General features: G+C 38.1%; 1 non-coding gene across 1 annotated transcript; it reads left to right on the top strand.

Moving 5' to 3' along the window:
* Positions 1-14,244: 14,244 nt before the first annotated feature.
* On the top strand, positions 14,245-14,350 carry LOC142521454 (small nucleolar RNA R71). Its single transcript, XR_012814199.1, has one exon. It is a non-coding gene; the product is annotated as a small nucleolar RNA R71 (small nucleolar RNA).
* The last annotated feature ends 8,218 nt before the right edge of the window (positions 14,351-22,568 follow it).

Raw genomic sequence — 22,568 nt, 5'->3', positions numbered from 1 at the left:
AAGTTTTAAAGTTTTGAATTATGTTATGTATTAAGCATTTAGTCATGATTTCATCATGTCCATGTTTTAAGTTCAATTTACGTGCATCTTATGCTATTGATATTATGTTCATGCATATGGGGTTTAAGTGTTGGGTAAATTGTTGGAACAGTATTCCTCCTAGACGCATAATTAACCGGGAAGCTAGGGATGAAGATAGAGAGGCTCGAGAGGAGGGGAGAGACGCTCGACCTCCTCCACCGCCAGATATGCAGGCACAGATGCTTGCAGGAATGACTCAATTCTTCGCACAGTTTGCGGGGAACCAGGCGGCGGTGGATGCAGGGGTTAGGCCCAGACCGGAGGTTGTGTACGAAAGGTTTAGGAGGATGATTCCAAAGGAGTTCTCGAGGACTACTGACCCGATGATAGCTTAAGGATGGATTAAGTCCATCGAGGTAATCTTTGCGTTTATGGAGCTGCAGGATGCAGACAGCGATAGATGTGCCAGCTTCTTGTGGACTGGAGACGCCAGGCTTTGGAGGGAAGGCGCGTCAGTCTCAGTGAACTTACAAATACTGACGTGGAATGGGTTCAAGGAGGTTTTCTACTCCAAGTACTTCACTGAAGAAGTACGCTCGCGCCATACCAGGGAGTTCATGTCGCTGCGACAGGGGGACAGCAGCGTGGCAGACTTCGTCAGGGAGTTTGAGAGGGGGTGTCACTTTGTGCCCCTGATTGCAAATGATGCCCGGGAGTAGTTGAGGCATTTTATGGATGGTTTGCGGCCGATCTTGCGCCATGATGTCAGGGTTGCTGGTCCTACAACTTATACAGTTGCCGTGTCGAGAGCTTTGGCGGCAGGACAGGACCAGAGGGACATTGAGGTCGATAGGCGCGGCAAGAGACCCTATCAGGCACCTTGTTTTGAGGAATCTTTGTAAGTCATTAAGAAACTTAGGTTTAAGTGGATATGAGTACTGGAATTAGGTTATCTAAGACTACTTGGGTTGTGTAAATTTTAATTTCAAGTTTATGAAATAGGTGATCATACGGGGATATTGGGTGAAATAAAAACAAAAGGAAAGTAGTTGTATTCAACATAGGTTACCAATGGTCGAATATTAAGATTTTTATCGAGTAAGAAATCTAAAATCTTTATATGAGGATTCTAGAATTCTGTGGGTTATAAGTGAAGTTGATTTATTAAAATAGTCCATCATTATCAGGGGGAAACTTATTAAGCTTTATACGTTAGAATGAATTAAGTATTGAGGATACGTTAAAGTGTGACATTCGTTCCAATAAGGAAGGTTTAAGTGTCTTAGGCCTCAACTATAATGTAATTGGGAAGAAAATAGTTTAAGCATGTGTTTGATGCTAGGAAGGTTTTATTATCTAAGCAGAATATCAATATTGTATATTTTGGGGTTTTATGGATTAATGTTACTCGAAATTTAAGATTTGCAACAATCTTTATTTGGGATGTACTTATAAATAGCTAAGTTATGTAAGTTTGCTGTCGTAAGGTAAAGATTCGATTCAAGGATCGTAGGTCAATATTATTACGGGGTTAAGATAAGGTCTAACTTTTGAGTGTAGTACCAAGGATAGAAGTTGATCAGTAACTTTTGGTGCTAAGATTTCTTAGGTTGAACTGCATAAATGCTAATGTATTAGATCGATGAACATTACGTGTATAGTATAAAGGAAGTAAGATACGATAAGTTTGAACCTCCATTTCTAATATTAGGAATTGTGAGAAAAGTCAGAATTCGAGGTCATAGTAAAGTAAAACTAAGACAACCTTCAGGACTATATGGACATTACAAGTTTTTAGTGATGCCGTTTGGACTGACTAATACTCCAGCTATTTTTATGGACTTGATGAACTGAGTATTTCAGCCCTACCTAGATCAGTTCGTCATAGTGTTAATTGCCGACATTCTTATCTACTCGAAGAGCCATGAGGAGCATGTTCAGCATTTGAGTACAGTGTTGCAGATTTTTCAGAGACACAAGTTGTTTGCAAAATTTAGTAAGTGTGAATTCTAGTTGGAGAAGGTAGCGTTTTTTTTTGGTCTTGTAATATCTAGTAGTGGTATCGAGGTAGATCCAGCTAAGGTAGCAGCAGTTAAGGAATGTGTTGAACCGAAGAACGCTTCAGAGATCCACAGTTTCCTAGGCCTAGCAGGCTACTAAAGGAAATTTATTCAGGGATTTTTCTTCGATAGCAGTGCCACTCACTTCATTGTCTAAGAAAAATGCTAAATTCATATGGAGTGATGGATGTCAGGAGAGCTTTGATACTTTGAAGCAAGCTCTTATTTCAGCGCCAGTGTTGGCCATGCCAACAGGGCAAGGAGATTTTGTGCTATACACCAATGCATCTAAGCTCGGTTTAGGCGCAGATTTGATGCAGCATGGTCGGGTGATAGCTTATGCTTCCAGACAGTTGAAGGTACATGAGAAGAACTACCCGGCTCATGATCTTGAGTTAGTCGTCGTGCCCTTTGCGTTGAAGATATGGAGACATTACTTGTACGGCGAGAGATTCCAGATATTCACTGATCACAAGAGTCTCAAGTATTTCTTCAAGCAGAAAGGGTTGAATATGAGATAGAGACGGTGGTTAGAGTTAGTGAAAGACTACGATTGTGAAATTAGCTACCATCCGGGGAAAGCTAATGTTGTGGTAGATGCCTTGAGCAGAAATGTTGCAGTCGTAGCACAGTTATCAGTACAGAGATCCCTTCAGTCAGAGATTCAGATATTCGGGTTAGAGGTTTATCCTAAGGGCATGGCTCTTAAGCTGTCTAATCTGACAGTTCGGTCTTCGCTGCTTGACCGAATCCGTGCAAGTCAGCCTTCAGATGAACAGTTTCAAAAATGGAGACTGAAGGATGAGGCCAAGGGCAGTGTACTCTACACAGTGTCTGATGGTATCGTGAGATACAGAGGTAGAATGTGGGTGCCTAGTATTGATTCGATCAGAGAGGATATCCTAACAGAGGCACACGCAACTCCGTATTCTATTCACCCAGGTGGTACCAAGATGTACAAAGATTTGCAGATTTTGTATTGGTGGCCCGGTATGAAGCGAGTTATCCGCCGATTTGTGTCTGAATGCCTCACTTGTCAACAAGTGAAAGCAGAGCATAATAGGCTAGCAGGAATGCTTAAGCCACTCCCTATCCCCGAGTGAAAATGAGAGAATATCACAATGGACTTTGTAGTTGGTTTGGTTTGCCGAGGTCAGTCAGAGGATTTAATGCTATTTGGGTTATAGTGGATCGACTCACTAAGTCGGCGCAGTTCTTTCCAGTGAAGACGACTTTCTCCATGACGCAGTATGTGGAGCTTTATATCAGGGAGATAGTCCGATTGCACGGAATCCCAGTTTCTATTGTGTCCGACAGCGACCCGAGGTTCACATCGTCCTTCTGAAAGAGCCTACATGCAGCCATGGGGACGAAGTTGCTATTCAGTACAGTGTTTCACTCGCAGACAGATGGCCAGTCTGAGCAAGTGATTCAGATTTTGAAGGATTTATTGCGAGCCTGTATAATAGATTTCCATGGGACTTGGGAATCTAAGCTACTTCTAGTAGAGTTTACCTACAACAATAGTTTCCAAGCATCTATAGGTATGGCTCCCTATGAGGCGTTGTATGGACGGAAATGCAGATCACTGATTCATTGGGATGAAGTCGGGGAGAGGTCAGAGCTTAGTCCAGAGATTGTTCAACAGACTGCAGATGTGGTGGTCAAGATCCGAGACAGGATGAAGACCGCGTAGAGTCGTCAAAAGAGTTATGCTGACAAGATGAGAAGAGATCTCGAGTTTGCCGTAGGTGAGCACGTTTTTATAAAGATAGCACCTATGAAGGGTGTTATGAGATTTGGGAAGAGAGGCAAGCTTAGTCCGAGATTCATTGGACCGTTCGAGATTCTTGATAGAGTTGGGACACTAGCTTATCGTGTTGCCCTCCCGCCGAATCTGGCCGGGGTACACAATGTGTTCCACGTCTCGATGCTGAGAAAATACTTAGCGAATCCTTTGCATGTTTTGAGTTATGAGCCGTTTCAGCTTGCTCCAGACCTGTCGTATGAGGAATGATCTGTCCAAATCCTAGACAGACAGGAGCGTAGACTTCGGAACAGAGTGACCAAGTTGGTCAAGGTTCAGTGCTTGAATCAATCAGTGGAGGAGGCCACTTGGGAGACAGAAGCAGACATGAGGAATCGCTACCCGGAGTTGTTCGGTAAGATTTAATTTCGAGGACGAAATTTTTATAAGTAGGGGAGGAACTGTAGAACCCAAAATCAGTACACATAAAACCCATGCATTTATTTAATTGTTAAATCATTTATTTAATTTTAAAATGATGTTAGCAATGCATGTTTTATGAAATTGCATTATTTTAAATTATTTATGCTTATGTGATGCACGTTAAAATATTTTCTCGAGTTTCATGTTTCAGGCGATTATCCGATGCGGAATCGAGGAAAAGAGATTGGTGACCATTTTTGGCGATTTTAAAATGTGGTATTTTATTTTTAGTTAAGTTTGGGGCATATTAATTAATTTAATAAGTTTCAGCATTTTAAAGCCTAAATTATTTATTTGGGAATTTTAGAATCTTTAAAACTTTTAAAGTTTGCTTTGTGCATTTTATTTTGTTAAAAAGGAGAACTTTATAAAATTAGTGTGTATTTATTTTTAATTGAGGAGTTGTTTAAAATTAGTGTGAGTTAACTTTTGTTAGCATTTTTAAGTAGTTAAGTTAGCAATAATTTCTCCTTATTAAAACACACACACACGTACACACACTCACACACACTTACACGTTTTTACACACACCAAAACACACAACACACACCTACACATTTTATTTTCAGAATTTGAGAGAGAAAACCTAGGGTTCCTCCACCTTAGAGCAGCCGCCCCTCCCTTTGAATTTCCAGCGAGTTTTCGGTGATTTTTATTGCAAGAAATCGCGCCACGTTCGTCTCGGATCGTCTTTCGCTTCCTTCCCGCGTCGCAGTCGTCGTTTCGGTAACGTTAAACATCAAAAGGCACGTATATTCTATTTTTCCTACGTCGATCATGTCATAGTAAGTGTTGTGTTGATTTTATGCGTAAAATACATGTGTGATGTGTAAAGTTTGAGCATAAATTGTTTAGATCGCATTTTGAACGTTTCTGGATCTGAAAATCATGTTTTTGCTGTTCTTTTAAATACTGCGATTTTTTGGTCGCTTTTCTGGAAAACCTTTCAACATATGAAACATATAAATTTTTGATACCTTCCATTTGATATAAAATTCGAATTATTTGGATAAGAAATGAGTGAGTTATGATTGTTTTCTGGGACTGCTCAAACTGCGACTTTTATGAAAATGTGTTCTTGACATGTTCTTGAAGTTATTTGTTGCAGGCTTCGTTGGGCATCGCCAGGCTTGTGCTACTGCATTTAGATATGTTATGGGATGCATTTAGGTGTTATTTGGTGGTTCGTTTGGGTCGGGATCGGCTTGGGATGTAATAGAAGTCGTAGGAAGTGAAACGATGTCGAATTACGGGTTATTGTTGTATTGAAGTTACTTGTCGATGCTTGGGGACGTTTGGGGTGTTTGTACGGGTTTGAATTAATTTAATAGCATTCTAGGATGAGTCTCAAGGTGTTGGTTCATGGTCCTTAGGCTTGGATTGAAAGGATGAATGATTAAGTTAGTGAATTTTCGTGAATTTCAAAGTACAGAGGGTACCCGGACCTCTTCCCGGACCCCGGAATGGAGTCCGTGTCCTTTTACCTTCAAAAATACGAAATTCCAGTGCCTAATCGGACCCGTACACGGACCCCTACACGAGGTCCGTATAAACCCCTCTTTAAAAAAAAATAATTTTCCCTTTCTTTTAGTGATTGTTTTGGGGGTTTGATGTTATGATTTAGTACGCTGAATAAATGAGGTCAAGTCCCGAGAGATTTAGAATGTCAAAAGGAAATTTGTCATTTTTGGGTGTGAGCATGACTATACGTCTAATTTATGCAATTTAAGCGTTGAATTAATGTTAGTATGTGCAGCAGTGGCCCCAAGCGAGATCCAACGAATCCCTCAACGCCAAGTAAGTGTGTTCGACGTGCAAAAGAAAAGATTTCAAGTTTTTGAGGTATGCTAAATGTCTTGTGACCAAATTTATGAATGGGTTTGGAAGTCGGTGAACGTGGCCGAGGACCTCTCTACCTCGTTAAATCATGAACGGGTTTAGATCAGGATTAGAAAGCGTTAACGCATGAACGGTGACCAATCCACCCGTTAAAGCATGAAAGGGGATCTCATGTATGTGGCAGTGGATTTTTCCCTGTCAACCCAGTACTGTGGTTTAGTCTGATCAGGCGTATTTATGTATGGGTCACCTGCTTTGAAACATGCCTCTACGCAAAATGATGAAGTTTATGTATGTTCATGTATGTACAAGTATGCAAGCACGTTTAAGAAAAGTTTCATGTTATGGCACGTCTATGTATGTATGTAAGTTCAAGCTTTTATATGCACGTTCAAGTTCAAGTATGTACGTTCTATTTTGAAGTTGCATGTGATTTTATTACGTAGTACTCGTTACTTCCAGTTTATACGTGTTGAGTCTTTAGACTCACTAGACTTCATCGATGCAAGTGAGAATGCATTTAAGGAGACGAGAGGTAGGGACCAAGGAGCTGGCTTGGACTGAGCAGGAGGCTAGACCCGAGGACCGCCCAATTTTTAAGAGTTTATGAAATGTTTAAAAGTACTCTGATTTATGTTACTTGTTATGAGATTTTAAGCAAATACTTTTGGCAAACTTTACTTTGAGATCTTTTGTTACAACGGTTGTTGAGATGAACAATTTCTTTCTTCGAATTTTGAAGGTTCATTTCTTATTTAAGAAATTTTTAATTTTTCCGCAAATTTTAAGTAGTTTAAAGTACGGTACGTTACAGAAAAATTCAAAGTATGCGGAAAATTATTACGTGAAAGAAGACATGGACGTGATTGAAAAACACTAGACGAAACAAATGGGATTAAATTTAAAAAATTTCCTCTCCCTGCTGAAACTATATAGAATTCTTTATATACTTTGTTACGTTTTAAAATTTTAATTACTCCATATTACAATAATATTTCGGTAGAGTCTTTAATGTTGACTGATAATGATTGGAATATTTTGAGTAAATTTGTTTCTTTGTTAGAAATTTTAAAGAAGCAATCGAAAAATATTCAGGTATTAACTATCCTACTTCAAGCATGTTTCGTCCTTTAATTTTCAATATGCTTTATAGATTTATTGAATTTTGTGGTGATGTTGTTATGCATGACTTTGTTTCAAATATGCAAAACAAATTTTTAAAATATTGGGAGAAAATCCCAATTGTGCATGGTATAGCAACATTACTTGATCCTTGTCAAAGTTAAGGTGGGTTAGACATGTTTTTTGAATATTACTTTAAATTTTTGGAGAAGAATGTTGAAGATCAAAAGAAGTCAATAATGCGTTCTCTTTAATAATTGTTTGAGTTGTATGCTAGTGAACAGTGAGAACCAAGTTGACAGACGGAGGAGACACCCACAGAGAAAGGCAAAAGTGGAGCACTAAACTTTTTTCAAAGTTTAAAACGACAAAAGTTCAAAGGAAAATCAGTGACAACGACAAAATACAATGAGATCCAAATTTTCCTAACCCAATATATTGAAACAACAGAGAATTTTCATGTTCTAGATCAGTGGAAAGTAAATTCTCAACTGTATCAAGTGTTAGTGGCAATTGCAAGATATGTACTAGCCGATCAAAGTTCAAGTGTTGCTTCTGAATCAGCATTTTCAGTATGTGGAAGAATCATCGGTGAACAAAGAACTAATTTAAAGCCAGAAACACTTAGCATTCTAACATACCTATAAGATTGGTTTACAACAGTTAAAAAAGAATATGACCACTGGAGCGAACAACGAATTTCAAAGCTCATGCTCCGAAGAAGATCCAGAGTATTCAAAATATATTTTAATAAATCGTGATGAATTTAAGAAGTTTCAATTGTAAAAATAAATGTTTATGTTATTTTGTTAAATCACAATTATTTGCAATGAAAATACTAAATAAAAAATTGTCCATTAATATTACTAATTTTAATTATATATTAAAATATAATAAATTAGAGTGGTTGAACAAGAACCGGTTTATTAACAAACGAACCGGTCTTGGATTTGGATTGGTTTCAAGTATTTCAACTTGGAACCGGAACTGGTTCCGAATCAGTTCAGACCGGTTCCGAACTCGTCGGACCCAGCGGTAGGAACCAGTCCGAAACTAGTTCGATGGAACCAATAAGCATGTCTACTCTCACCCATCAACTTAGCCTTGTCATTACATAACATCGTATCATCGTCTCATCGTGTTAGTCACAATTAATTCACCTCCTTCAACCTTTTATATTTCTTTCACTTATAAAAATTCATTCATATATATAAATCATTTTTCTTTTAAACCAAGCATGCAACATGTCTTTTAGCATTAATCTTTCGTCATAAAATCCCATAAACATTCAAAATAAATGTTTTAATATTCATTAAATCATTCAGGTCACTGCCAAGACGTCTAACATTTTTGAGGTGTAAAATGACCGTTTTGCCCCTGAAAACCTAACTTTCCCAATTTATCCTTAAAACCTTAAAACGACAACCCAAATCCATCCAAAATCAACATGACACCTTAAAATACACCCATAAATATTTCTTAGACGTAAACTTAAGTTTCTCGACTAATTTCCCAATTCGTCTTAAAACTTAAACGTACATCTCGGTTTTAACTCGTATTGACTCGAAACTTAACCAAACTTGAACCAACACTTATTAACACCTAACCATACCATGTAAAACCCAAATCAAGCCCATTAAGATCTTTGATTAAGCCTAGAACCTTTCTGGACAATTTTGTCCTTAGTTTTGAAACCCTAACCTCCTACCCATGCAACCTTCGGCCTCGGCCCTTAAGCAACAAAACCAGTGATCGAGCAAAACTTGCATTGTAAAATTATTATTAAAAATTAATAATATTCAAGATCAAAATAATCGCAAGTGCACGATGTCAAGTAATAATAAAGTGTAGAGAGTACGAGTATCATTTCTCTAGAGACTGTATTTCACAATTGTTATTCTCAGTTATTAAACCTTTAGCAACAATAATTCGGATGATTGTTTAGTACTATGATGATTAAATAAAAGATCAACAAAATGATTCAAAAATTTAATGATGAAATAAATAAGCTAAAATGATTGATTAAATATTCAACGAGAAATGAAATTTGTTGGGAATCTCGATTCATCTACCCCTCGCTAATTTACTTAATTCGTTCGACAATAATCTATGCTTTCGATGAGATTTCCTATCCAATTGAACACACCCTCTCGATCTATGCCAAACTAATTCAACGCAGTGGAGTAATTAAACATATTTAATTATTTATCAAAGATGAATTGCATGTCGTTCTATGAAATCCCCTAGCTTTTGACCTACTAAACTATGACTATCGACTTGTATCCGACTTCATATTTCTATGTAAATTGTAAATCTACGGATTATGCTACTCGTTCCTATCACAGGCTATTCTGTCGAGCTCACTCTCAATATGAAATCATTATTAAAGTTAGCTACGCTTAAACAACGCAATGAAAATAATAACACAATCAAGAATAAATCAAAAGTCAATAGATGAATTTATTAAACTCGGTTTCGGGGTATAATCCCCTTAAATCCCAACAAATCATGAAAATTAGCTACTATAATTCATGATCAAACTAAGCAAAACAATATTTAAACAAGATGAATTAAACTAAAAATTCTATACGTGACGAAAATGCGAAGAACGTAGCCCGGAAATTTTGAATTCTTCAACTCCAAGCTTTCTCCAAGCCTTTTCTCTCTTCCGAACTTTGTGGCTGCTGAAATGTGTCTAAATTTTCATCCCTAGGGTTCCTTTGTGAAGCCACACACCTTCCAAGTGGAATACAAGCCAATAAGTAAACTTGCCTTGTTTACTCGCGCTGGGATGGTCAAGAATTACAGCCCTAGCGCGAGGTCTTTTGTAGTGTTGGTCATTTCACATGCACCTCGCGCTGAGGCGGTCAAGAATTACCGCCCTAGCATGAGGTCTTCTATTGATTCTTCAGCCTCTCGCACTGGTGCGGTCAAGAAATAGCACCCTAGCACGAGGTGTTCTGCCCGGATATCCTATTTTTTTTGTGCTCGCGCTGGGGCGGTCAAAAATTGCCGCCCTAGCGCGAGGTCTTTTGCCCAACTTCTTCCTTGGCTTCTGCATGCGCTGGGGAAGGTTTTTTTTATTTGAGAGAAAAAAGATAACTATAACTATTCCTTCTCCATATGAATATTAAGTCCAAGTGGTCTGTTCTCAACTTCACTTCTGGTTAAACTTCTCCTTTTTTGTCGTTTTCTTGCACATTCATACAAGTCAATGAGCGGTGATCATATGCCATAACTTAATATGAAATGAAAAAAATGCAGACTTCATGAAACCAAAACGATGCAAACTAAGACTCACACGATGCACTAAAATACATAAATACGACCTCAATCAACCCACCCATATATACTAACCTTTTGCTCGCCCTCGAACAAAATAGGTTGCAAGACACAATAATACAAGAAGTAGTATGCCGGTACATTCATGGTTCTAGTCTGCCTCAACAAATATCGACACATATTTATCCACTAACGCAAGTCACTGGTTCCGCATTTCACCACGAAGTTTCAACACTACAATCTTTCATGGATTTTAAAATATGTGTGTGCAATGTTGGCTCAAGCATCATGCATTTCCACCGTAAAATTTTCAACGCTATAAGAGAGTTCATCCAACACGTCAGTGTAACAATCCTTCTCTCACATCCCTCTTCACTAGTTACCGATTCGCAGCACGGATAGCTAGGACTCGTCAGGCATAAAGCAAAACAGGATAGGGGTACTTCGACTAGGTTGAAACGGGAAATGAGGGAGGTACAATGGTGTATCATTTGTGCAAATTCAAATTTTGCATCTGATTTTTTTTCAACTCCATGCATCTCCATTCTTTTAGCTTAGGAATAGAATTTCATACTTTTATTTGGCTCCCCCATACCTTATATCTCCCCTTTGTTTTCTTTTTTTTTTCCTGCATCATATTTTTTTTTAATTTTTCTGTCCTCTCTCAGATAGGAACAAGAGATATGGGCGTGTGACTTCGGTCCAATCTCAAGGGCGCATAAATAAGGTTAGGCAAAGCTAGATATACGGGTACAAGTATCGCAACACAATTATTATCGGTAAGCTCAATCCAATGCATTGCTGTAGCATAAATGTGCCTAACTCATCCTCATGCTGCTGGGCAGTGTTCGTGTCAAGAAACATGTTCAAGTTCAAGTCACCTAGTGCATCTCAAATTCCCCACAAACAATTTCCAAGTTCACTATGTCAAGCATTCTTCTGTTGCCAACATTCCTGTCAACAATTTCATTAACCAATTAAGATTTTCATGCGTCAACCACTCGTGTGTTCTAAGCTAGTGTTGTGATAAAAATGGGCATTCGTATGTGTGACACATTCAACATCATCATTGGATACCACATAGCAATCTAGCATCAACTATAGACTACTTCTCAAGTGACAACACAAATAACACGAGACAAATGCAATACGAAAAATGAACTAAACAAACAATGAAACACAAAGTAACAAAACTAAAAACCCACCCCCAAAAAGAATTGTGCATGTCTCTAGTGCATAAAACTACTAAAACATGTAAACAAACGAACAGAGAGACTAAAATGGATGCTAAACAGAATGTAATCGAAATGAAATAGATTAAACGAATGCAAAGAAAAGAGAAACACGAAGACTCAACTGATCATTGCTCATCCTTTTTGTCCTCGGGTGGCACAACTCCAAGCTCCTGATCGTCCGGCTGCAGGTAAGCATAGAGGAATGGGTACGGAGGCGGGTATGCCAGCGGTGGTGGATAGGGTGAGATGTCGAGACCCATGTGCGAGGCCATACCGCACACCAGAGACTCCATCGATGACATGTAAGCGCTGTTGACGGTGTTGTACTTATCTTGATGAACCGCAAAAGCACGCATCTCATCAACTTTATCAATAATTTCCCGCCGTCGGGGCTGTGAGGGTGGCAGTGGGCGGTTAGTTGCGGCTTCATCCTCGGCCACCTCTGGTAAGTCTAGAGCGTGCTTTCCCTGTTTCGTTTTCATCCACGAGTCATCAATGTGCTTCATCAGTTGTAACCATTCGTCGTCCACATTCACGACGACCCCAGCTCGCACACACAACTCTGTAATGATAGTGGAGGAAAATAAGGCAATGCTGGAGATGTGAATGAATTGCTGGATTTGAGAGAAGATTAGTCGGCCCACGTTAATCGGAACACCCAGCATTAGTGCGTAGACCATCGTGGCTCGGTCTTTCTGAACGTCACCGGTGTGGGACATTGGCATCAACCGCTTGGAAAGAAAAACATCCCACATCGTGGGCCTAAACAACAAATATTTTTCCAAAAAACAACTCGGAGTCTTCCAAAAAGCCCCCGGGTAACAGATTATTTGCATAATTAACTCAAAATCCGGGTTGGCTATTAACTCCTTTAAAGATGATTCATCAACCACAGCGGTACCCAACAATTCATTCAAGGTGGCAGAGTCAAAAGAGATTAACTTACCCCGAACCATAGCCCTTCCATCAGTCCGCTCGACGACTTTGGCATAAAATTCACGCATAATTTGAATCACCGCAGCCTTGGGTGTAGCACAAAAGGACCTCCATCCATGTTCCTCAATATCTTGCAAAAGATTAACGATCTAATGGAGAAATCAAAACCCCCGCTCCGGAATGGGGCGCTTATGCACTTTGGTGTGTTCATATCGATTTTGAGCTTCCTAATTCACAAATTTACCTCTATTATCGAGCGAAGAGGATGAAGAGGCATGTGGTACCTTAGATTTCTTGGGAGCCATGGTTGAATGCGGAGGTGGGCGAGATGAACTAATCGCAACAGGTGCCTTGCAAATTCTGAAAGGAGAGCGGAGTCACCGGCGTGCTTGAATGGCGTGGGAACGTAGGAAATCGAGTACCTGCAAATCGACAGTTTTCAGTTAAGTTTACCGTCATATGGTCTTTCAACTTCCTCTTATTTGCTAAGACGTCCTTCAGAAATTTAGCATAACTAGGAATTTGCATCAAAGCATCAGCAAAAGGAATATTAATGTTCAATTTCTTAAATACTTCAAGGAACTTACTGAATTGCGCATCAATTTTAGCTTTTTTCAATGCTGCCGGAAAAGGCGGAGGAATAAAAATTCTAGATTGTGTAGTGGGTGCAGGTGTAGATTTAGAAGACTTACCCTTTGGTGTTTCGACATGTTCCTCTTGCGAGTGACTTTTGCGTCTTCTTCCAACTCTAACGTTTTCCCACTCCTTAACTCAATGGCATTCATTTGCTCTTTAGTATTAGTCTCGATATTGCTTGGAAAGGTGCCCGGATCTCTGCTCGAAATTATCTTGGCCAGCTGTCCTATCTGAGTTTCCAAGCCTTTGAGAGCTGCATCTTGATTTTTTAGTCTAGTTTTCCGTTGCAGACATAAATTGAGTCATCATCTGCTCTAAATTAGATTTCTCCTCTCGAGGCTTAGATCTTTACATCGGTTGATTCTCATACTGTTGGCCTCCTTGTGAGCGACCCTGATTGTTTTGACCACCCCATGAGAAATTTGGTTGTTTTCTCCATCCAGCATTAAGTGTGTTGGAATATGGGTCATTCCTAAGACAGTTCCGAGTCCCCACATGGTTCACTGATGCCTCATTTTGCACATAATTAGGATTCCTTATCTAGAAATCTTTCGTGAAGTGCTCACCTCCACAACCATCACAGAAGATCTCTTGCAGTCTCATGGTCGTACCACCAACATTCATATTATCTATTTTCCTACTCAAAGCCTCTAATTCTATAGCAACCGCAGAAAAATCACTTACCTGGTGAACTCATGCACTCCTTCTCTGATTGTTCCTCTCAGATTGAGGATGATAACTGCTAACAGCCATCTCCTCTAACAATTCATATCCTTCTTCGATGGTTTTTCTCAACAAGTTCTCACAGGCAACAGCATCTATCATAGCACAATTGGCAGTGAGAAAGCCATAATAAAAAGTTTGAACTACTAACCCAAGAGGTAGTTCATGATGAGCGCATCTCCGTAATAAATCTTTGTAGCGCTCCCATGCCTCATATAAGGACTCTTGCTCGAATTGGGTGAAAGTAGTGATGTCTGCCCGCAACTTTATAGTTTTAGAGGAAGGGAAGTATTTGATGAGAAATGTTCTTGCCATGTCCTCCCAAGTAGTGATATAACCTACAGGTAAACAATTTAATCAGGCTTTAGCTTTTTCACGTAAAGAGAAAGCAAACAAACGCAATCTAACAGCATCATAAAAAACTCCATTGAATTTAAAAGTATCGCAAATTTCAAGAAAGTCCGTGATGTGGTGTTTGGGTCATCTAGCGCAGTTCCTCCAAATTGGACAGTATTCTGAATCATCTGAATAATGGCTGGCTTGATGTCAAACTGGTTTGCCCTGATGTTTGATCGCACTATGCTCAGACGTGCTCCATCAAGCGAAGACTGTGCATACTCCAGCATGGATATACGCCTTGGCTCCTCGACACTTGGGTCTTCATGATGCTTTCCTCACGCTCGTTCTTGTTTATCGTGTCTTTAAGCCTCTGTTGTTGTCTTCGCCTGCGGAGGGTTATTTCAATCTCGAGGTTGAATACCTCAAGTTCAGATTCAAGAGACTTTGGAACGCACCAAAAGAGATATCAGCAAAGAAATTGAAGGTTTCAACTCAAATAAATCAAAATAAAGAATGTTAAAGTAGATAACTGAGAATAAAATTGTGGATTAACAGTCCTCGGCAACGGCGTCAAAAGTTTGATCGAGCAAAACTTTCACTGTAAAATCCTTAATAAAAATTAATAATATTCAAGCTCGAAATAATCTCAAGTGCACGTGTACGAGAGTACGAGTATCCTTCCTCTAGAGACTATATTTCGCAATTGTTATTCTCAGTTATTAAACTTTTAGCAACGATAATTTCGAATGATTGTTTACTACTACAATGATTAAATAAAAGCTCAACAAATTGATTCACAAATTAAATGATGAAATAAATAAGCTAAAATGATTTATTAAAGATTCAATGAGAAATGAATTTTTTGGGAATCTCGGTTCACCTACCTCTCGCTAATTTACTTAATTTGTTCGACAATAATCTACGCTTTCGACAGGATTTCCTATCTAATTGAAAACGTCCTCTCGAGCATGCCAAACTAATTTAACATAGTGAAGTAATTAAATCTCTTTAATTATTTATCAAAGATGAATTGCACATCGTTCTATGAAATTTTCTAGCTTTCGACCTACTGGACTGTGACTATCGACGTGTATCCGATTTCATATATGTATTTAAATTGTCAATACACGGATTATGCTACTCGTTCCTCTCATGGGCTATTCTCTCGAACTCACTCGCAATATGAAATCGTTATTTAAGTTATCTAGGCTTCAACAATGCAATGAAAATAATAGCAAAATCAAGAATAAATCAAAGTCGCTAGATGAATTAACTAAACTTGGTTTCGGGGTAGGATCCCCTTAAATCTCAACAAATAATGAAAATTAGCTACTATAATTCATGATCAAAATAAGCAAAACAATATTTAATCAAGAAGATTTAAATTAGAAATATTAGACGTGATGAAAACGCGAAGAACTTTGCCCTGAAATCTTCAACTCCAAGCTTTCTCCAAGCCTTTTCTCTCTTTGAGGCTGCTGAAAACTGTCTAAATTTTTGTCCTTAGTGTTCCTTTGTGTAGCCACACACCTTCCAAGTTGAATACAAGCCAATAAGGAAACTTACCTTGTTTTCTCACGCTGGGGCGATCAAGAATTACCGCCCTAGTGCGAGATCTTCTGTTGATTCTTCAGCCTCTCGCGCTGGGGCGATCAAGAAATACCTCCCTAGCGTGAGGTGTTCTGCTCGGACATCCTATTTTTATTGTGCTCCCGCTGGGGAGGTCAAGAATTACCGCTCTAGCGTAAGGTTTTCCGCCCAACTCTTTCCTTGTCTTCTGCATGCACTAAGGCGGTCAAGAATTACCGCCCCAGAGCCAAGTGGTCTGTTTTCAGCTCTTCACTTCCGGTTGAATTTTCTCCTTTTTCGTCGTTTTCTTGCACATTCATACGACTCAGTGAATGGTGATCATATGCAATAACTTAAGATGAAATGAACAAAATGCAGACTTCATGCAACCAAAACGATACAAACTAAGACTCACACGATGCACTAAAATACGTAAATACGACCTCTATCAACCAGCCTCTAGTCCACCTTCCTAGGACCATGACCGAACCCATAGCAAGCTACTGGACAGAATCTTACACCCCAAACGTGCTTAGCCCTTCACTCGTGACAAAGAAGCCATGCGCGCCTCCCCCACAGGCGCAGTTCCTCCCTAGGCTTCAAACCAGCCCTAATGCGATCAGCCTAGGACCTTGACTAGCCTATCTTAGGACCCTTGAACACGTCCCAATTTCGGCACACAGCCCTCTCTTCCCTAGCCACCATAACGAACCCTAGCCTTACAAAAACCCAAGGAAAACGTGCGGCCCTACCTTGCCTCAACCAACCTTGAGCCGTGGCCCCTAGGGGTTCTTAAACACATCAAAATTCACCCGTTTTTATGCCCCTACCATGGCAGCCCCTTTGTGCATCATTAACACGAGTTTTAAAAAAAGAAAACATTAGTTTTGTGCGTGTATAGACATAAAAACGAAAATACAAGAAGTGCATCATATTTTTCATGCAAGGATAATTAATTACACATAATATGGTGTGAAAGATATTTGAAGGAATATTAAGGCGTGCCTTTGCGTATATTACGCACAACAATCTACTTGTGATGCGAGGGATGTTAACGAGGGAATGACCTTGCTGAAATTCTTCAAGCTTTACGTGAATTTCCTTCAAAAATTTCGTGTGTGCACGTGTCTTGGCTGATGGAGAGTCCTAGTGTGTGATTGTGTGATGTGTGCATGAGTTGTGTGTGTTTTGGTGAGGGTTTGATGGCTTTAAATTTGATATAAAACACATAGTGCAAGCTTATGCCCATTAACCTAGTTAGTAGGCCCAATAGGCCGATTAGATAATATTTAAAATATTTTTTTTAGGTTGCTTTTCGAAAATATTAACCGAACCTCCAAAATGTCCCTATCTTTGTCAAAAATGGATTGCCAGTTTAACAACGACTCGGCGTGTAAAAACACCTTATTTTCGAAAATTCCATTAAAATACACCACATGTTAAACAATTAAAAATAATTATTTAATAAAAATATTTTCATTCATATGGTCCCCGATCTCCGTTCCTTGATCAAATCTCGAATAACCTTTAAAACCTATTTTTTATGCATTTATGTAGAAGACTACATTTTAGACACGGAAACATGAACACCATGTTTAATTTATGCAATTAAAATCATCTAATTAGTCATTTCCATTTTTTCCTAGATTTGCATGCAGTTATGTTACGTTATCGCATTGTGGACCTTACAAACTTTGTAAGTTCTATAAAGAATCAATAAAAGAAAAAGAAAAAGAGAACAACTTCACTGAATATAATGACATTTTGAGTTATTCAACTCATTTTGATGCTGCAGATTTTCTGAAAGATTTCTCTGAAAATGATCAATATACTGATGGAATAGAAATATAAAATATTTTATTGTTCATGTACTCATATGATAATGTTTTATTATATAATTATGATATGTGTTATAATCAATATACTGGTGGGATATAAATATTAAATATTTTATGTACTTATATGATAATGTTTTATTGCATAATTATGATATTTGTTATATTTTTCAATAAATTACATATGTATTATCAGTAATTTTTTCATTGCATATTTTTTTTGAAGTTTAAATATGAAAAATACTATGAACAAAGCTAAACAAGAAACTAATCTCATGGAAGTTTGCATACATGATAGTGGTACAACGCACACTATTCTCTGAGATAAAAGATATTTCTTGGAACTAAATGCAACAAAAATAATGATGAATATAATAGCAGGTCATGTAAACTTGATTAAAGGTTGTGGTAAAACACATTTTTTGTTACCTAATGGTACAAAATTTCTGATAAATGATGTTTTGTATTCACCACAATCGAAAAGAAATTTGTAGAGTTTTAATGTCATATATTACCATGGGTATGATATTCAGACAATAAATGAAAGAAATGAGCAATATATGTGTCTTACTACATATAAATCAGGAAAAAAATATGCAGTTGAAAAACTACCAATGCTCCCTATTAGATTGAATATACATATGTAAGTCCAATTGAATCAAACATGGTAGTTGATAATTCTTTAATATTAATTAATTGACGTGATCGATTAGAACATCCTGGTTCAATAATGAAAATTACAGAAAATACACATGGTCATCCACTGAAAGACTAGAAGATATTTCAAAATAATAAGTTTGAATATAAAATATGTTCTCTTGGAAAACTTATTATAAGACGATCACTACCTATATTCCATACTGAATCATTCATGTTTCTTGAACGTATTTATGGTGATATTTGTGGCCAATTTATCCACCATGTGGACCATTTAGATTTTTTATGGTATTGATCGATTCCTCCAGCAGATGGTCACATGTATGTTTATTATCAACTCGGAATGTGGCATTTGCAAGATTACTTGCTCAAACAATAAAATTGCGGACTCAATATCAAGATTATATAATCAAAAAAATTAGACTTGATAATGCTGGTGAATTTACTTCCAAAACTTTTAATGATTATTGTATGTCAAAGGAAATCACTGTTGAGCATCATGTTGCTCATGTACATACACAAAATGAATTAGTTGAATCATTTATTAAACGTTTACAATTGATTGCTAGACCGATGATTATGAAAACAAAATTCCCTATTTCTATATGGGGACATGCAATTTTACATGCTACTGCATTAATTCGCATCATACCAAATGCATATCATAAATACTCCCCATTGCAGCTTGCATTTCGTAAAGAACCAGACATTTCTCAGCTGGAAATTTTTGGATGTATGGTATATGTGCCTATTGCACCGCCTCAACGAACAAAAATGAGACCTCAAAGAAATATCATAATTTATATCGGTTATGATAGCCCATCAATCATTTGATATTTTGAGCCTCATACAGGTGACATGTTTACAACACGTTTTGCTGATTGTTATTTTAATGAAGAAATCTTTCCAATGTTAGGAGGAGAAAAGAAACAAATCGAAAAAGAAATTACATGGTATGCATCATCATTGTTATATATGGATCCAAGAACTAAACAATGTGAAAAAAGTGAGAACTAGGAATTTCCGAAGCGAATAATGTAAGAATGAAACCTCAAAACTAAGCTCAAAACTTTAATCCTAATTATAACTCAACTATAAACTTAAATTTTCAGCTAACACGGCACGAGGAAGTAACTCAAAAGCTCGAAGATCATCTCAAAAGGGGATCTACGTCATAAAGAACCACATCAATCGAAGAGTCGTCACAGGAGGAGTAAACCCCTAGCTCAAGGACTCAATATTCTAGCTCAAGGAAGCTCAACCTTTCTTGTCCTAAAAGAACCAAAAAAGGAACTAAAGGAAGAGCTAAGAGAAATGACAAAATTAATATGTAAGAAATAACCCTTGAGTTGATCAAGGTGGCCATCGATGCTTGGATAACCTTGACCACATTGAAGGCCTTTCTTGGGCATCAAGGTGGACGGCCATGGGGTGATTGAAAAGCCTTTTTTTCACCTATAAATATGGAATCACATGCTGAAGAAAACATCACAAAAAGCCTTAAAATATTTTGGTCCTCACCCTTCCAAAAAAGCTCTCGGCCGATGCAACCTAGGAGGAAGAAGGATGAGTTATTCTAGCTATTTCATGTTGTGGATTGCTGTCAATACTATCGTTAGATTCCTGTCCAAGTTCGGCCTTCACCTGTTTGAGTTGCATCAAGTTTCGCACGTCCGAGTTTGAGCAAATTTTGAATTACACACTCGAATTTCAGTAAGTGGGTTTTTGTTATGTACTCTATTGTAATTTAAACTTTGTGTATATTCCTTTCAAAAAAATGCTATCTTTTTTTTAAAATCTCGATCGATGTATGAAATGTTCCTTCTGATTTCGATATTCTTTGATTTCGCTGACTTCGTTCAAAATTCTGATAAGTTCTACTCGATAAATCTGATTTAGTGATACACTTTTACAATTCGAGTTGGATTTGGAACAATAATTGTAATTCTGTCTAGCCCCCATCAGTGGATATAAAACTGTTTTATGTATGGCCCCCATCAGTGGGTATAAAACTGTGTTTTGACCTCACCCCTAAGAAGACTAACATAATGGGGACAATTTGACCATGGAAAACGAGATGAGTAACAATGTTGTGTTTGTTCTGTTTATCTTGAATTGTCTTATAATATTTGTCTCATAATTCGAATTTGATTTGGTTCTGTTATGATAAGTCAATGCAATAAGTATTGAAAGTCTGTTAAAGATGCTTTAAAATTATCTCTATATGTATCTGTGAAAATCGACCGGCCCCCATTTGCTGAGTGTTTCCCAAAACACTCACCTCTTACATCTTTCACCATATAAGAATGAGGAGCAAATGAACGAGGAGGGACATGAGGCGTTCTGGGGATGGTGATTGTATGGAAAGAACGAGGATCAAGATTTTTAAGTTTACTTTTAATTCGCTTCCGCAAAATTGTTGATGTAATTTTATTACGTTGTCATTGTAAAGACAATATTTATTTATGAAAAACAGTAGTTTGTTTGATACGAGGCTTATTGTTTTCAATGTAATTGTTAAGCAATGTCGGATGTCACCGATGCTTCGGTCTCGGGGCGTGACATTTAACTGGTATCAGAGCCGTCAGGTTCATAATCCCGCTGGGATTTTGATAGCCGAAATTTGACTTCGTCAAATTTTGGCAAAATCCTATTGCATTTTTATCTGAAGTAAACTCACCCATCGAATTCATTCACGGCTTATGTTGTCATCTCAAAATTTCCTTCGAAATTCAAAGTCAATCTCCTCAAATCATTCTGAAAATTTTAGTATAAAAAATTCCACGACAACTTTGCTTCCATTCAGATTTTGTGTCTTTCTATCCTTTATTACGGTTCTGAAACTTTACCTCGAATTATTTTAGGAAATGGCTACTCCACGGACCCGTGCTCAAGCTGCCCTTTGCATGCGACAGCTCACCATCGACAATCAAGCTAGAGAAATTGTGACTCTGAAGGCTCAACTTGCAAGGGAGAAACAGGAAAAACAGGAACTTATGGAGCTCAAGAACCTACTCTAGACAGACGTGCAACGACTCACTCATCACCTAGACTTGGATGAGAGCCAACTCCTTTTGGTACCTACTTATTCAGTCTGTATCGAGCGCTTAGCTACCCTGAACCGGGAGTTACTAGAGAGAGTGGAGACTGAGATAGACCGTGCTACTCGTGCTCATCATCGTCACGAAGAAATCGCCAACAAGCAAGAACGATACATCACTTAGATTCATAGCGCCATGGATAGGCTCCAAGATCAGAATAATTATTTGCATCTCGTGGTGGAAAACATGGAGGAGGAGGAGAAAGCACCTATGGATGTGGTCGACGATGATAGTGACGATGCAGACATGATAGACTAGGTTAGACTAGTATTACGATTGTAATAAAAGTATGCTTTGAAAAGAAAAGAAGTGTAATAACTTATTTCTAAATAAAAATTCTATTATCCTTAAATTATTGCATTTAAATATTAAAATTGATGATTATTTTAAACCTATCAATAAAATTAATTTTCTTTATAGGAAACAAACATGGACCCTCGAATCATTATATCTTAACTCCAAAAACAACTCCAAGCAAAGGAAGCAGAAAATTGAGACATTGAAGGCGAAAAATTACAAGCTCGAGAGAGATAATTACCAACTAGATGGAAATAACATACGCATGGATAACAACCTTTACGAGACACGTGAAGAAGCGAGGAAGTTACGAGAAGACATCAGACGCTATACTGCCTACCATCAAGAATCAGAACGGAAACACGAGATAACAAAACGAGAGTTGTACGGAGCTCAAGATAAGATTCTAACGCTCGAAATTCGTGATGAGAGTCGTCTCAAAACACAAAGCCGCCTTGAGGAACAAATCGAAGAACATGAAGTCAATGAGAACATAAACCAATCCACAATATAGCATCTACAAGAGGAAGTGGAGACATTGACGAATCACCACACCCTTTTGGAGCACCACATCCATCAATTACAAAATGACATGATCAATATGGAAGACCTCATGGGGGAAATCGAAAAAAACCAAGGAAACCCTATGGAAGAAGAAATTGACGAAGCTATGGGGGATGACGAAG

This window comes from Primulina tabacum, chromosome 1 (genome assembly GCF_025594145.1).
Source record: "Primulina tabacum isolate GXHZ01 chromosome 1, ASM2559414v2, whole genome shotgun sequence".
NCBI lineage: Eukaryota > Viridiplantae > Streptophyta > Magnoliopsida > Lamiales > Gesneriaceae > Primulina > Primulina tabacum.
Note: the sequence above shows the minus strand (reverse complement) of the source record. Positions and strands in the feature narration are given on the sequence as shown.